Source organism: Scatophagus argus, chromosome 12 (assembly GCF_020382885.2).
Source record: "Scatophagus argus isolate fScaArg1 chromosome 12, fScaArg1.pri, whole genome shotgun sequence".
Classification (NCBI taxonomy): Eukaryota; Metazoa; Chordata; class Actinopteri; family Scatophagidae; genus Scatophagus; species Scatophagus argus.
Genome location: NC_058504.1, coordinates 5977588 through 5994906, shown reverse-complemented (window position 1 = coordinate 5994906; position 17319 = coordinate 5977588). Strand labels below are relative to the sequence as shown.

The following is a 17319-nucleotide window of genomic DNA, read 5'->3' as shown; positions in this document are numbered from 1 at the left end:
ACAAAATAAACTCATCACTTTGTTACAGCATGCAGATGGATATTATCACACCTTTATAGGCAGTGGGGTACCATGTCATATATTATAGAAAGACCATCTGTGATATTGCTGTGTCTGCAGACACCTACGCTGCTGCAGTGTTCTGGACTAAGCTCCTGAATCTCAGCCAACTCCTGGTCTGTTCCTCTGTTGTAGACCTGACTGGCTGAACTGACCCACAGGCGCAAGTATCAAGTTATTGCAAGTAATAGTACTACAAATGATATACAAAAGGATCTCATCTCAAGGTCCACCTATTCACTTGTACTGGAGTGTTTGACTATTATCTCTATGTTCATAAAAGGTTTGTATTTATTTTGTCCCTTTTTCCCTCAGTGTCATTTCCTCAGTCTTCTACAGCCTGAATGTGAATGAATTTTGAAGTAATTTACTGAAGTCACACTTAAGCACAGTTTGCTGCCTTGTCCCATGTTATTGTTTTGGAATTCCTTTTGATTCTGCCTCTGCTGTTGCTGTGGCAAAGGACAGCTTCACAGGTGCACAGTGGCGTGTTTTTGCTTTATGTTTTCAGCATGTGACTTAAAACGGGGACTGCAGGTCTTGGAGTAAAAAGAGAATTAAACGTTTGTTTTGGAAAATGACCAGTTGCGTGTTGTTTCAAAGGAGGCAGTAAATACTCAGAGGGAGGAGAGTTTAAGAGAATATAGGTCAGAAAACACCACGAAGGCCTGGGGCCAGAGAGGCGACTCTGTCACGTGTCTGCTGCAACTGTGCTGGGTGTGGAGGATATATAAGGTGATGGAAAGGTGGGAGTGCTGCCAGCATCCTATATTATACAGTGGTAATGACGGTGACATGTGAGTAGAATAAACGTGACTGATTTTCTAGTGTGGTCTTTAGTTCAGTTTAATGGCTTCATCTGAAGCCTAATGTTCCTTAACTGGTAATGGTTTTATCTATCAAGATATTAGATCACATTGGGGAAATTTACCAAGGAACTTAATTTCTCTCTTGTTCTGAGCTGTTTACCAGTGGTAGAAGAGCCAAAGTTTACTTTTAAACTTTTGGAATTAAAAAGTGGAGTTTTCTTCATTCTCACTTATCAACCTGTCTGCTGCAGCGAGTCGATTTGAATAGTGTATATGAATAGCCATGCATTGTCTTCAGAAATAAAGTTTGCCAGAGCAGAGTCCGCTGTCCCAATCCATCATTTTAAACAAAACTCTGTAGACTCTGGACCAGCTGCCAAACCATTTTTTGATGTAAACAAATCAGCTCATTGAATTTGAAAATGTTTAAGTTGCCTTTATCAGTTATTGATAAATTTAAACATAAATCAGTGGTAATTGGTTGAAAGGGTGCATCTAAGTTTGATGAGTAGCCTGAACAAAGCCTGTTGATAAGACTATTAAGGCCCTGTGCGGTCCAGAGGAACAAGATATTAATCAAATCAAATATGAATTGGTTCTGTGAAACCTGCAATAAAATGCAAGAAGATGTGGACATAAATTTAAGATGGTTTGCAAAAGCACCAGTATTGGTGTTGTAGAGATCTTCTCATGTTGTTTCTTAGATGCCCAAAACTTCAGCTAAATCAGCTAATACAAATCTTGTCCTTAGCTGAACCCACTGGCCTCTCCAGTGCATCATATCAAAACGATTTCAGATTTGGTCCCTTTTTATATGCAGGCACAAACTTTCATTGCTAAGCAGTTTCATCCAGAAATGGTTTACAAGCTGGAATTGGCTTTTATGCCAAGTAACATCAGTGAACTTTCTAACAGAAAGTCGGAGGTAAGACTGAGTGCATTGATGTCTTTGACCGGGTGCTGAAGGCCTCCCAGAGGCCACCATATGTCAGCCGGATGGACCGGAACCCGTGCAAACACAGCAACACAGTTTGTTGCTGTGGGTTAATGGATTTTCTGGCTTTGTTTAAGAAAATCTTAGCACTGAGAACAGCGAATCTGGAAATGCTCATTAACAGACATCCGTGCATGGACTCAGAAAGCGGTTATGCGTATTGACACACACACACGCACGCACACCTACACCTGGTCTTAGCATTGAGCCTTTTTCACACTGCTCTCTCCTCTAACCTCCACTCAGCGTATCTCTGGGGTCTTATTAGAGCAATAATCACCCCTGATTTCCGGCAATAATTTCCTCAACTGTGTGGGAGCAATCTGTGTGCATTCATTTGCACATTTCTGTATAAATTGTGTGTGTGTGTGTCCTGTAATGGAAGCTGCAGGCTGATGGTGATATTGTATATCCATGCAGCACATGGCTCACTCTGGTTTGGCTGAAGCTTCACTCGTGTTTATGCTGGGAGAACTCTGTAGTTGACTCGTTGTTCAGTGCTGTTGTATTTTGTACTTCCACCGCTCGTTTCACACACACAGGCCTAAATATTAGATTTGTCTAATAAAGGTTGTACTGGAATTCAGTGGCATAAACTTCCTGACCTGCCTCAGCCCTGTGATGATACATTATCTGAGTCCTATTCAGTCACTTCACAGACACAGACTGCTGTTTTCATAACTGACTTTGCTGAATGTTTGTGCCATCAATCATCAAAACCCACGTTGGTCAGACAAGCCAATATTAGATGTCGAGACCAAATTTATATCTGAGAATTATGGATGAATAGCTGTGGTCCAGGGTATTAGGTGACCGCAGAGTATTAAAACACAACGCATATAAATTCAACTGCTGCTGAGTTTGCTGTTCTCAGTCTTTCTTGTGCCTGTCATGACAATTTGCTGCGCAGTTGGCACCTGGATTGTTCAGGTTTAGTAGAATGGCTTTTAAAAGCTGCACAAAGCAGATTTGCACATGGGCATCTCTAAGTGGCAGTGATGGGGTCATGTGGTGGGGGGTTGAGGGGGACTATGGGAAACAGACTACTGGAGCAGAAAGGCTAATAGTTTGCCTATTTCCCCTTAAGTTCTAAGGCTTATTGGTAGATTTTTCCTGATCATTGAGAGCTTGAGCTGGGTCAGGAACTGTTGTTGATGTGGGCCTTGAGAGCCCAAAAGAACACAGATTTAATTTTCAGTAAGGCTTTTTAAAGTCTGACATTGTGCCTGCTTATAAACAATCAAATAAGTTTCCCTTCCTCTATCAAACCCTTTATTTCCCTGCTCTATAAGGAGGTCTGTCATTTTTCTCATTTCTTTTCCAGTTTTTTTGGGTGCTTTTAATTCTTTTTGCATTCCCAATGTGGAATTGGGTCTTGCTGCAACATTTCTTGTTGCTAGAAAAGGTTTTGAAATAGGGAGTCTGATTTTTATTGCTGTTACTGTGGTTTTATGTCTTCATATACTACAGATTTTATTTCTCTTTTTCAGTCTGACTGCTTTTCAGTATTTTACCCCCTACTGTCTCTGTGGCTCTCTCATCCAGTGTAGACAGCTCCTCCCTCCTCCCTCACAGCCCCACATTCTCCTTTGGCCCTTTTCTTCCTCTCTCTCTGACCCACTAATGTGAGATCCCATCATGTTTTTCCTATCTTGCTCTCCTCCCACCCTGCGGTGAAGTAGTGAACCCCCGGCCGGAGGTATAAAGGACATGATTTACGAGGCCCCTTCTCAAACAAAAAAACAAGAAGAAGAAGAAAAAAAAGCATTAAATGAGAGGTCAGTTTCCAGCACAGTAAACTTGTACTTCAGTGCAGGTTTCACTCTTCAACGTGCTGACTTTAAATATGGCAGTCTGGCCCTGATGTAGTGTGGTACAATTTTGTCAGGTTGCAAAAGTGTCAAAATGTGTTTCCACAGTAGAAGAAAACTGAAAAAAACAGTCTGAGTGTGTGTTTTGTTGACGAGTCTGGATGGAGCAACAGGGAGATCCCAGTGAGGGAGGAAGTGGGAACAACAGTTAAACATTACAGCCCAAGGCTGCTAATTGACACGTTGTAATTCTGTTGTGTTTCTGTCTGTCTGTGAAAGAAAGTATGGGATGTAAAGTCCCAATTAAATGAAGTCTGCCTTTTTTCTCGTTGGCTGTTGTTACAGTTTAATGCAGTTTAACTGAAACAAACAACCCTCTGCGTGTTGTCGAGAAGATTGAAGCGATTTTTGAACGACAAGAAGATGGTGGTGGTGGTGTTGTGGAAGGTTGTCCACGCGAATGTTGCTGATTTATTTATTTAAAAAAGACTTGGATGAGGTGACAGTTTGTAGCCTGTGAGCTGCTGGGTTGTTGTTGTTGAATCTTGTATTACATCACAACAAGTGCAATAAGCATATCAACATTTCTCAATAGCAGCCATAACTGGCCTGCATTTCTTATTCTCTGCCACGCAGATGATATTTTGACTCAAAGGCATTGCACAGTGCACAGTTTTTACAGAATTATTTAAGCAGGTAATATTTGATTTGTCATTGCCCTAAAATAGTGCTTTTGTAACTCTATTCTTCCAGAGAAAAGTTAGAAGTTGTTTGTGTCTATCAGAAAAAAAACCTGCTTTATACTTTGACAAATTTACACCTTGTGGTTCTTCAGCACAAACACAATCTTCTGCTGCTGAGTGTGACCAACAGAGCAAAGTCAAGTTATCATGTGAAACATCAAAATGCGATCTCTGTTAAAATAAAAGCATTTAAAATAAAGAATGAGTTAGCGATGAAACGTTCCACTGATTCTATGAAGTGTTATAAACGTAGCAGCCTGGAAGTTAGAGCATCAGCCTGGAAAGTCACCTATTTACTTAATGGATAGAGTTAAGAGGGAAAATGAACAAATGTTTCCACCAAAGCATTTTAGTCCCACCTAGTCTGGTGGAGCACGTCCACAGTCAATAGGAGAAGGCTGTGTTTACACTGGAAATCTCTCTAATGTAAGTATGATGCAGATTTAGTCCATATTTTATTCTGGCAAAAGTGACTAATTGTAACATTGGGAAAACTGATGCCTTAGAATTGTAATAAGAATCTAACCTCTAAATGCTGAATTTATTAACTTCTAGTGTTCCACCTCCTGTCACATAATAATGGCTACACTTGAGTTTTTTTTCACCAGTTTTCCAGATTGGATTTACTGCATCAGAACTGACCACCCATCCTGCAGAGGTGACTGTAAAATTCAACACATTAGGTGATTGATTTTGAGTTGGGGACAGAAATAAGAAGCATTTGTGCATCTGGCTTCCTACAGGGAAATTGTACGTCTTTATCATGTTTTGGAACAAATCTGACAAACTGCAAAGGGCAACTTTTGTATTATATTGCGCTTTCTTTTTCCTCTTTTGAGGAGCAGTGACTGTATGTGACTGGAATGACAACGGCACTGTTGCTGTTTCTGTATATTCCACAATATGAAGTATTCCTAGATGCTAACTTTGCAAAGTAAACAACAACAACAAGGACACATCATTGTTATAGTCTTGGTACCATTTCATGCTGTGACATTAAAGTGGAGGCACTGAGCTCACACTCTGCATGTGCAGTGTTGGTGTTGTAAATGCAGACTCATGCATAAAGACACAAACATACAACCTGTTGGGTACGAGTTGGCCCGTGTAGTGTTGCGGTATAATCAGAAACACGTTGAGTCTTGGTCAACATCTCATCTCTCCTCTCCGTTGCAAACAACAGTGCTCAGACAGACAAACACTCCTCCTGAACACTGCCAGACAGTGACAGGCTAGGCTAATAAATTTCACCACTGGATACACACCAGTACATCTGTGCTGCAGTGTCAAAGCAAACCCCAAACACCCATAAATAATTGTTATTACACTTGCATAACCACAACTAAGAGTAAAGCAGCTGAAGGCTGAAAATGCATTCGAGAAAATACAGTAAAATAAAAAAAAAAATGAAATCTAGCATAAAATTAATTGAATTGATTTTTTTTCTTGTTCATGTTTAATTTTGAATGAATTTTGAATGAATTTTAATGAATAAATGTTAAAGTGACAATCTCTAATAAGTTCTCTTAATCTAATGGACGTTTTGATTCAAATGCTTTCAAGTTTTGTTTTGTTTTGTTTTTTTTAAATAGTGCTTACCTGAGGTTTAGATTATTATATATATTTAATCATGCCATGATTGTAGTGATGTTTAGTCCTTAAAATATTGATACTATAATAACAAGAGTAAAGCCCGCATAATACACCCAACTGGGCATAACGTAGTAAATGTTTTTCTATCTCTATCTGGAGTCAACTTGTTAAACCATCGTGGTCGAGGTGTGCAGACATCCACCCAGAGCTTACACTTACACCCTCTGCTCATGAAATTTACATCATGCATACCACAGTGGCCCCAAGCATACTCTTGTAGAAAGTATAATTTCGGCTTAAGAGGCTACAGCCATGCTAGCAGCAGTGTAAGGCTGTTCTTATGCACCAAATTAAAATGTTGAGCTCTTAAAGGTGCTATGTGGAAAATAAAGAAAACCCAAAGTTCTAACCATTAGTCCTGACTTGAGCGTGGATGTGTTTCATTGCAGTCTGTTCAGTTGTTCACTTAAAACCACAAATGTCAAGCTCAAGGTGGCACAAGATGAAAAGTCAGGGAATCATCAAAGCCAATAGGATACATCATCTGGGAACCATGATTGTATCACATGCATTAAATTTCAGGGAGTTGCAGTCAATAGCTGTAGAGATGTTTCAATCTGCAGAGAATTGCCAGACTGTGTCAGCATAACTTTCAAAGCCTGCGCATGAAGTCCACCACCTTCTACCACCCAAAGTTTTCTTAAAGTTTACCCCACACTTTACCCAGTTGCTTATTTTCTATCATTAGTTCATTTATTGACCACAGCAAAACTGAACTGTGAGAGTAAAAAACCTAAGTTTTTTAGTTTAAAAAGTTTACCGGTCAAGTAAAGCAGATTTAGTTGGCAGTGGAGAAACCCAGCAAATCCAGAACAGTAGCAATAATAATCAACTCACAAACCATCATTTCAAGTTTTATTCTGGGTAATTTCTGTGTTTTGTTTTGTTTTTTTTCTCTTCAACTCGGATTATGTAATCGAAGGATTACAGTTGGACTAAATGGATGCTTTTTCTGAAAATGATGGTAAAACGATCAGTGTCTGTTTGCGCTGTACACCGAGGCCTTGACTGGAGGTTGCGTCTCCTTGATGATTAAATGCTGGTTTGAGGATTGAGGCTGATTATTAACATCTCAGTCTGAACCAAGCTGTAACACAGAGGTTTGTGGCACTGAAAAGGAAATCTAATGGGTTAAACACTCAAACCCTACACCCAGATTTCCTTTCAGTATATTTAAAGATTTTCAATAAGCATCTCAGTTATATCTCTATATGGTTGCTTGGCGGTTGCTGTGTTTTCATTGTGAGCTATTACAGATCTTTATCACTGCTGTGAACATAAGAGTCAGTAACCTCATGATGATAATAAATGTACAGTAAGGATTTTAGTGCTATGCCTCCCTCTTCCCTTAGTTCTCCAGTTAAACCACCCATTTTAATCATTCAGCGTTTAAGCAGGCTACAGCCACATCCACCATTTGTTTTTGACCCACCAGCTAACAGCATCCCCACACAAAGCCGCCTCAGAGTTTAATATTTAAAACAGGTGTGATTAATATACTTTACATTTTGTTGTCTGTCAGTAAGGTAATGCAAATGACCAACGGTATTGCAAAATCGTTTGTGTAAGTGAAAGATCACTTTCGACAGGATGTTGAAAGGAGGCCGCTGTCCTTCACACACGAACACAGAGTGATGGTGGATCACTCAACTTTTCCCCTTATGCTATAGATGGATAGGAAGCTGTACACTGTCATGTTGTCACGTACCTGTATTGTAAAACCATCAGGAGTTAAAAGTATATGCTTTTGTAGGTCTTTATTTTGTATTTAATGATGGAACGCTGGCAAGAAGATTGAAAGTCAACATCCATAACAAAACAGATCATTCATATAGTCTGTTGACTACAACAAGTCTGGGGTCAGGGTAATTACAGGTCACTCTGTTATATAAGTATGTATGCATAACAGATCAGATTTTTTTCTTTCGTCAAAGAGGAATATAAAACACGAGAAGATGAACCTCCACCCATGTGCAGCTTTAACCCTTACGTTATATCAGGGACACATTGCAAGTAAGAGAACTCTGGCAGCCTGGATCGGATGGTGAGGACTTGTGAGTTTATGTAATTATGTAACTATTCTAGTCTATTAATGTCCTGAGTTTTCCATATTTTCCAAAAATTAATCATTCATATTTTCATTATTTTGACTGGTTTCACTGAATTTGCAAGAGGCACATGAAGGTCATTCTTAAAATAAATTGTCATCACTACCAATTTTTATTCAGAAACAGCTTTGATCACCAAAGGATACCATGCCTTTCAGGATAAGGAATTTGTAAGTGGTGGTCCCTGCATGTCTCGACATCCTTCATTTTATCTGTCTTGCTACTGTAATGTAGTCTATAAAAATCTTTTCTTTGAAAGCAGCAACAGGGCTAAAACAGGGTTCAGTTAATAAATATAACAGTATCCAAAACTGAACAGCTTACCAACAGAGTATTTCAAACACTGCTGAAGTGGAGCTACAGAATTAGACTATAGACAACACCAAACGTCTCATGTTCAGACTAATGTCAAGACAGTTAAAAAAATAATATTATACATTGGTCCCTTAATCTTTCTCCACATTAGAAAATTAAATGAAATACTTGATACTGAGGATACCCACAAGTGAAACACCCACCAGTGTGAGTCACACATTATTTTCACTTGTGATTGTTGGAGGAGGAATCATTTAGACAGAAGTCCATCCATCAGTCTGTCAGGCTTTGATGCATAAAAATTCCTAATGGTTTGGAAATCAAGAGACACGGGAGGATATTAAATTATCACTGCAGTCAAAAGAAAACCTCGAATCTCTGAAGACGTATACTTTTCACCCCGCAAAAGCATCCATCTTACACGCTGTCTTAGTTTAATGAAAAAAAAGAGAGAAAAATGTGAGTTAATCTGACTGGCTCTCAGTGCAGTTTTTAAAAGTTTTACTTAAAAATGATGACATTGTGAATAAGGATAATATCACCACAGAGCACCAAGATAACATCGCTTGAAAAATGCTTAAACAAGCTAGTTGGCTTTTGTGAAAATGACATCACCCCTCTGGCGGTGTTTGCCTCACTCGATTTTAAGACTCAACAACACTGAATGACTTGTCAAGATGGTTATTTTTTGCAGTGCAGGAGAAAGAGAAAACGGATTCTCATTTTCCAGTTGACGCCAACGGATTTTTATAAAACTTCTACAATTGGCTTTGGAGAATGAATGGTTTCCACAGACATAAAGGTCATATCACTCCCTCAGCATGTTGGGGGATGATGTCATCTTTAAAGTCGAGGCGAAAATGAAGCAAAGGCCAAAAGCGAAAATGCAAGATTTCCACATGACTGAGGCGTTGCATAACGACACTTGGACAGTGATGCCCCTGGTGGCCCATGATACCGTGGCCAGTTAAGTCTGCAAATCCAAGCTTGATTGACGGGCTGCTGAGATGACGTTGGGCAAAGTACCAGTCATGCAAAACAGCGGACATGACACACTTGTCATGCACACCTATGCATATGAGCAAAGAGCAGGATGTATAAAAATGCAAGAGCACATACAGAAACCGTCGGTGAAGATGTGGTTTGATATTAAATCAGATGCACGCACAAAGAATTTATAGACTTTCTGGTTTTGTTATTATGTGAGGGGAGAATTGAAGGCGTATTCACACTGATTTGTGAAGTCCCATAAAAATACAGACATTTAATTCATGCCATTAAGGACAAGAAACACAAGATATTAATATACACAGCACATATGTGCGGTCACACTAGAAGCTGTCGCACGCTCTCACACACTATCTGCTTGCAGTATGCCAGCCAGGAAATTCATCGTGTGTTGCTGGTGTCCCTCTGTTCAGGGATTTACTGTCCCTCTCTGAGGAACCATTAATGCTACTCTGCTTTCCAGAAATGCTGCAATTCCTAAGAACACAGCCACACACCAAATGCAGAATAAAAAACTACCAGGAGCACCTGTTGTTTCCATGAAAGCGGCTGACCAGGTGAAACCAGGTGAAACCTCACATCTGTCACTCAGCTCACCCAATAAATCCCCTTCTGCTGTCAAGGTTTTGGACATGTGGAAGGAGGATTTTTGAGCCTTGAGACAATTCTTAAACATACATGGACTGGGTCAAAGCAGGTGAAAGCAAGAGCTGAAGGAGTCTTTTAAAACCTCAACTGTAATATTTAAAGCTCGTTGCCCTTGACAGGTGTTTGGATAATCAAAAAACAAAATTTGGATTGTTGGATTGATTGTCGTAAAATTTGATATGGACAATAATGTCCCCTCCAGGTGAACTTTAATAACTTTTGGAGTTTTCACTTGGCTCCATCATCAGGTCATAATTTTAATAATTCCAATGCTTTGGTGTATGGTGTACCATACTTGAAAAACTAATTAATAATTGTAAATACCTTTATATTAAATAGAAGTTATGTTTGACTTCGTGTCATACTTTGTGTCGGTGCATGTTGACAGGAGAAGTCATAAAGACACATAAGCAGGCCAGAACATGTTTAGGTGTCAAAGATCCACGCACAGATATGATCACATAATAGCAAGAAGTTTACGCTCTTAACTCCACAACAGTCAAGGTAAATTTAAAGCACTTTGTCATTTTCAGTGGGTGAAACCAGAGTTGGAGTCTGGCCAATTTCTTTTGTAACCTTTTTGTGTATTACTGAGCTTCTTTGTGGCAGCAAAGCTTTAGCCTTGATTTTTGTTGACATTTGAGGAAAGTTCAAGGGGAAAAAAGAAAATCTATGAGTTCAGTACTGCTCAGCCTTTATCAGCACTAACAGGAGCCCTGAATATGCACACTTCTGACATTTTTAGTCCTCTTTAGTTACAGAAAGGTTTAATAAGAGATGAAATGTTTCTTTTCCCTAATGGAATAGTTAATGTGACATTTAATGACCCAGTTTTTGGTGTACTTTAAAGTGACTTTGGACAACAAATGAAAGAAATGCACTTTTCTTTCATCCTGTGTCACTCTTAATAATAAAAAATAATTCAGGCATTTGATTTTCAATTCTTGCCTTCAACCGTGTGTATCACGGCATTTTGAAACAACTGTCAGCAATTATTTCAGGTATGTATCATTAGATTATATTGTATTTATTGTACTTCACAGTTTACGTACAAGTAAAATACCTGAATTTCATTTAGGCAAAAATTACCGCCACCTTCGTGTACCTGGAATTTGTTATTTCTCACCTTTTTCTGTGTATTATTGCAGTGAGATAAGAGTTATGATTTTTTAATGGGATTACTGAAACACCATAATCCGTTTCTTCCTACCCTTAGTTTCCTGTGACGTCTTGACAGGGTAATAAGGGCCGCACTTTATTTTCATAGGTGTGAGCAGTTATAGCATAATAATCTGTGTGAATGGCCTTGCCAGCTGGCCTCTCTCAGGTTTCTCTTTCAGTGAAATAATGATGACAGATGCGAGAAGCGCTAATCCGAAATCTGACAGCTGAAGGGGGTGATCGAGAGGAAGACTTCCACTTTTGTACCTGTTTTTTTCTCTTTTTGTTTGCCTGCCTGCCTGTGTGTGTGTGAGCGTGTGCGTGCATGCGTGCGTGCATCATCATTTACAAACATTCATTTGAGTCTTTCCCACCCGAGTGTTCATTTTCTGTATGAAAGGAAGCCAAATGAATAACTCCTGCCTCTCCTTTTAAAGCACCTAACCTGCAAATGACTAATTGCTGCCAATACTCTTGTCCAGAGTAATTGTCTCCCTTTAGAATGAGTCTCATGACACACACACACACACACACAACTTTGACTGCTTCTTCCAGTCAGCGCTGACAAGGTGACAGCTAGTTGTGATGTAGCTTTCCTTTGTGAGGGCTGTCCAGCAGTCAGTCACAGCTAGCTTGTCTCCCCTGGCTGACTTCGCTTTTAGCTCACACTTCTTGCAGCTCTAGACACCCCCACCCAACCCCAGCTGAGGTGATCTCATCCTTGGACATGTCAGCTGGGTGCCTGTCCGTGACATGGTACAGCATAGTGCTAGTACTACTGCTAAACTGAACATTAGCATCGCACAATAAGCATTTTACTTTGTTGCCTTTCTGAAGGAAATGTTCCCACGTTAAGCTTTTAGCACGCTTAATTTTCAACCTCTGACTGCGAGCTAGTGAAATCATCAGTGGAGAGTTTGTGTATGTTTGCACACAGATCTTATTATCTGTCCCCTTGATTACTAATATCGGTGACGGGGTCAGATTATTAATATCAAATCCGCTGACCCCCTAGTAGGTCCCTACTTAGATAATCTGGCTGTAGAGATCCCATTGCAGTCCCAGTAGAAACCATTTAGCATCCGGGGCCAACAGCTCATGTTTAGGGACTTCTCGGTGGATATCAGTATAACAGATATCCAAGCCAGGACTTCCTTCAGATTGTGCTGATCATTGTTTACAGCACAGTTAGCGGCTTGTTTAGGTCCAGATTGCTAATCCTAATCCCTATAAATAGATATTTGTGCATGAAAGCAGATAAAATAGATCAAAAAAGCTGCTAAAAAACTCAATCGTCAAGAGACGATAGTCAGTGGCTTCTAAGATTTTGCATTTTGGCTGATGCATTCTGCCTCTACACATGCACTGTTTACTTGTATGCAACCGAAGCACCCAAACATGATTGGTCAGTACTGCTGAAAATGCTTTCACTACCAAATTGTGCTCCTTGCCTGCAGAATCTGCATCCACATGGAGATACCTGTCCAGATTAGTTGAAAGATAAATGCAGTCCTGGATTGGACATTGACTGATATGTCACCATTTATCTTGACTGCATGCTTGTCTGTTTTGTATTTCACTTTCTGTCTATGCATTGGCTTTAACGCTCTAAGTCTTGTGAAAAGCCTCCTGGATCAGTGTTTAGGAAAACAGACTATTATTAATCTGTGACGGAATGAAGCGCTGCCATGTGATCTGAATTTATGCTCCACTGATTCCTAGAAGAATGTTACTTTTGATTTGTTCAAACGAGACGTTTCTGCAGATGTTAAAATGTTTCTTGGAAATATCCCAGTAGGGATTGAGTTGAACAAGGCTGCGTTGGTTTTACTTTGGAAAATTGACGTGGGTTAAGCTGCAAGTAAAATGAGGATCAAAAATTTCTTAAAACTTAATGTAGAGTTTCAATATTCCCCAGTCACTGGAGGCAGGTGTGTTATTATGAGTGGATAGATATCTCATAAGAACTTTAGGGTATATTTGTCCGTTCTGTACAAACAGACATGCATCTCCTTTATAATGAAACTTTGACAAAATCATCACAAAAGCAGATTTGAGAGGACGACACGATGGAAAAAAACCTTTTGAGATGGAGAGGGTTCTTGTGCAGTTGTATAAATCTTTCTCCAGGATTTTGTTTTATCCCAGTTTCCGTTTCTTAGCAGACGATAACATCGCCTGCACATTGTTTCCCTCATGTCTCATCCTTCACCCTATACAGTACTATAAAAAAAACAATACTTCATACCGCTTTTCATACTGCGGCAAAAAGAAAAGACCACATGCATGCAACCAACCTGCACGTGGTCAGTCATCAAACACATACCAACATATTTGTCATAAGAGATAAATAGTAGATTGAGTACTTTCAGTGCCGTCGAATATGCATTTCCTGTTGTTTTAAATGTGGTATTGCGGTATTGACACAGGTATACTTCACAGAACCTCCTCTGTCTCTTTTTCATCTCTTTTCATGTGTAAAATGACTGCACCATGGCTGCCTTTCAGGAGAGACTCACCCAAAGCGTGTGCTCCTTTCCCTATTTGAACAGTTTTGTGGCTCTAAGCAGCCATAAACAATATTGCCTTCAGACAAGATTGGATGAGAAATCATGCATTTTAGATATAAATTTAGGTTAGGTTCTAAGTAAACATGAATGTGGATGGATTAGTGTGTTGTTCATATTTTGTTCACCACCTGTCATAATTTTATATGTATGTAAATGTCCTGCATGTAGTCCTTCATCTGCTGTGTTTTTTTATCTTTGCGTGTGTGTATGTGTGTGTGTTTAGGTGAACCACATGGCATCTGTCAAGTGTCAGCTCCTCCCACCTCAGACACATGTGGCTCACAGAAGAAAACCACAGAAACCTGGCTGCAGAAACTGGGTCACCACCTTCACAGACTCGATTGGGAAACACGCGTAAACACACACACACACTCTCAACACAACACGTTTAGGGGAAAATGTGAAAACGTGACCAGGATTCCCATAGAAAAATGTAAATATAATGGTTGAAAAGAGTGGATTTTCATTTTATTTCTGCAATAATAAAATAAAAAAGACTTTGTTTCAGGCCTCAACTCTTCTCCCCCTCTCTTTTGTTTGTATCTTTAGCTGTATGTCTCATAATCTTTGTCCTCTCATTTGATTCCTTGTGGTTTCTCTGGCAGTGCGTATTCTATCCAGCACTCTGTTTATTTTACATGTAAACTATTGTGCAGTGTTTCCAACAGTGCATGGGTCGAACAAAATCCATTAGGCTAGAGATAACAATATAATCTACTTTAACAGACCCAACTCTGTAGTTAAAGCCTTTTGTTTTGACTTGTTAAAGTACAAGTACTGAATGAGGCATCCAGAGGCGTACGATCAACAAAATACTGCATGTTTGGTTTAAGGCCAACAGCTACAGTCAAATTTAAATCTTTCTTCCGTGTCTCCATATTGCCATCTTGGTAACAGTTGCTGCAATAACTAGTCAGTGCTCAAAAAGTTTTTCAAGCTGACTTCCATCTGTTGTTGACATTTTACAATCCAATTGAATGATGTAGCTTGGCTGTAATATCTCGACACGTTTTCTACATGTGTGACGCGGTGGTGGCCAGCTATCATTGTAAAATCTGATAAACTGGAACAGTATTGCAAACAGTGCACCATTTTTGCTTTCTACCAACAAAATATTGGTGACCTGCCAAAAGAGTCAATGGAGTTGGCACCTTTCAGGCGGGCAGCCAGCATTTACAAGCACGTGTCTGGTGTTTATTAAACACCAGACATTTTTCTTGGCAGGGTGGAAGGGCCCTGTGAAATCGCATGTGGACCCAGTGGATAGTGAAACCTGCCATTGAAATAAATGCTTATGGAAATCCTGTATTTGGTGGGGAACTCAGCAGGATGCCTCACCGTCTCAGTGTTCAGGCCGCCACTGTATTCCATCGCATTTTTTTTTTTTTTTTGGATAATAATCTTTTGTTAGACTTTACTTGGACTGTGCCCAGTTGTGAAGAAAAGAGGGTAGAATATGATGCAGAAGAGAGAAAATGTCAGCAGGAGGAAACCGCAGAGAGGAGAGTGGAGATGTGAGAGGAAAGGTGAGAAGAGCAGAGGGACAGGAAAGGGAGATGCAAGGAGGAAATGTGGAAGTCCACCCATTTCCTCCATGTCCATCATTGAGCAGTTCAACTGTTAAAGCCTGGACCCACCTCTTGAAAACATACACTAGAGGTCTTTGTCACTTCTCGCAACAGACGTTCTGATCTTACACAAGGTCTATAATGATTAAAGCTGCTTTTTCACGCTATGACTTCATATGAAACTCAGCAGCTGCAAATACGACAGATTGACAGGCGGGCAGGTAAACCTTCCTTTTAGAAATCCAGGCAGATGTATTGTAGTTACTTGTATCCATTACTCAGAACTGCTTGATCTTCATCTCTCAGTCAAATAGATATTAAATTGTTAATATTATTATGAAATATTTAATTGCAAAAAAGCCAATATCTTAAACAAGGGGAAAAGAATAAAGAAAGACATTTAACCTTCAGAATACTTAAAACAAAATCTAAAACAACTGAAAATTTATTGTTGTGGAACTTAAATTCAAAGGATATTGATGTATAAAGTCAGGAATCTCAATAATGTCACCTTGAAGGAAGGTCTATAGTTTAAATACCAAGAAATCACAATAAATTTAATCTTGTGTTTATTAACACTTCTGGTTGTTCTGCTGATACAGATTTTATCACAAGCTGGTAATAACATTCTCTGTGTAAAAACTAATACTGTAAAACATTTAATTAGGGTTTTTTTTCATCTGCTTTAAGATGACAAGAAAGCATAAGGCTGGCGGTAATTATTACTAGTATTCTTCTTATGGTCATTAAAACCCATGACAACTCTGAAGCAACCACCACTGTTTGTTAGCACAGACACACATGGGATTTGCTGACAATAACAAAATTATAGAAATGATGTTGGATACTGTTTCTGTAAGGGATGAAAACATAATTAGGTCAGATCTCTCTGGACTTGAAAGCAACATTCGCTCATAGCACTTACCTCTATTGTTGGGTCCTCATCTGTTCCCCCTGCATTCAGTTGCCTCCTGTGTTTCAATGTACTAGTGAAATAACAAATGTAACAAGTAAAATCCAGCAGGTGAATGACTCTTTTTTAACACAGTTTAGGGCACAGTCATTTGCTGTAATCCTGACATCTTTGTTTGAGGACTGAGAAATAAACACGTGGTAGGTAAGCCATCATGCTGTGACTTTTTTGATCGAGTTCAATTCGAGCTCAGATGTGAAAAACAGTTTTTGAATATCTGTGTCTGCTAAACATCACTTAAAAGTCTTCATGTTTGTGAGCAGTCTTGTAAGTGGCATGCTACAGACGCGTGGATCAGAGCAATAACAAAAAACTGAGAGCAGTCTGTCGTAACAAAGCCACTGTGTTTTAAGATATTTGTAGTGACACGAAATTAAAATAAAATATGAAAATATATATACATAAAACTTTTATTATCAGCCATTTTTTCCTCCATCCATCAACGTCTCAGAGGTTTACTGGTTGGAAAAGGCCTCTCTTGTGCTCTGTCCATTTACAAGAGCTGTTTCATTTAAACTTACAGGGTGCTGTTCACTTCATGCCTCAGACTGTCTTGTCCGACAGCCAAGGCTTTAACAAGGAAAAAGCTCCACTCTCCTGCTTGAACCCTGTAAAACAGAATTATGTTATAACATGGATTTATGTTAAGTGCCTTGCCCAAGGGCAGTTCATCTGTGTTTCCCGAAGGAGCGGAGAATGTTAGTCATTCACCTGTCCTTTCCAGGAATTCTCCACTTCTTCTAACAAGTCAGCATCTCTTAAATTTTCATACTTATTCCATATTCTCAGAGGAAGATGTGACTGCACAGAACATAGCGATGGGTTTTATAAAATGCTGCTGACTTTGGTGGTCAGTGCTAACACTTCTGATTTAAGCATACAGTCATTTCTGACCTAA

The 17319-nt window shown here is 39.4% G+C and overlaps 1 long non-coding RNA gene across 1 annotated transcript in view; it reads left to right on the top strand.

The window, feature by feature from the left end:
* Positions 1 to 14291, top strand: part of LOC124067922 — a 30157-nt gene extending 15866 nt beyond the window's left edge. The window contains exon 6 of the long non-coding RNA XR_006844841.1: positions 14104 to 14291. This is a non-coding gene — a long non-coding RNA (uncharacterized LOC124067922). The remainder of the gene's footprint in view (positions 1 to 14103) is intronic.
* The last annotated feature ends 3028 nt before the right edge of the window (positions 14292 to 17319 follow it).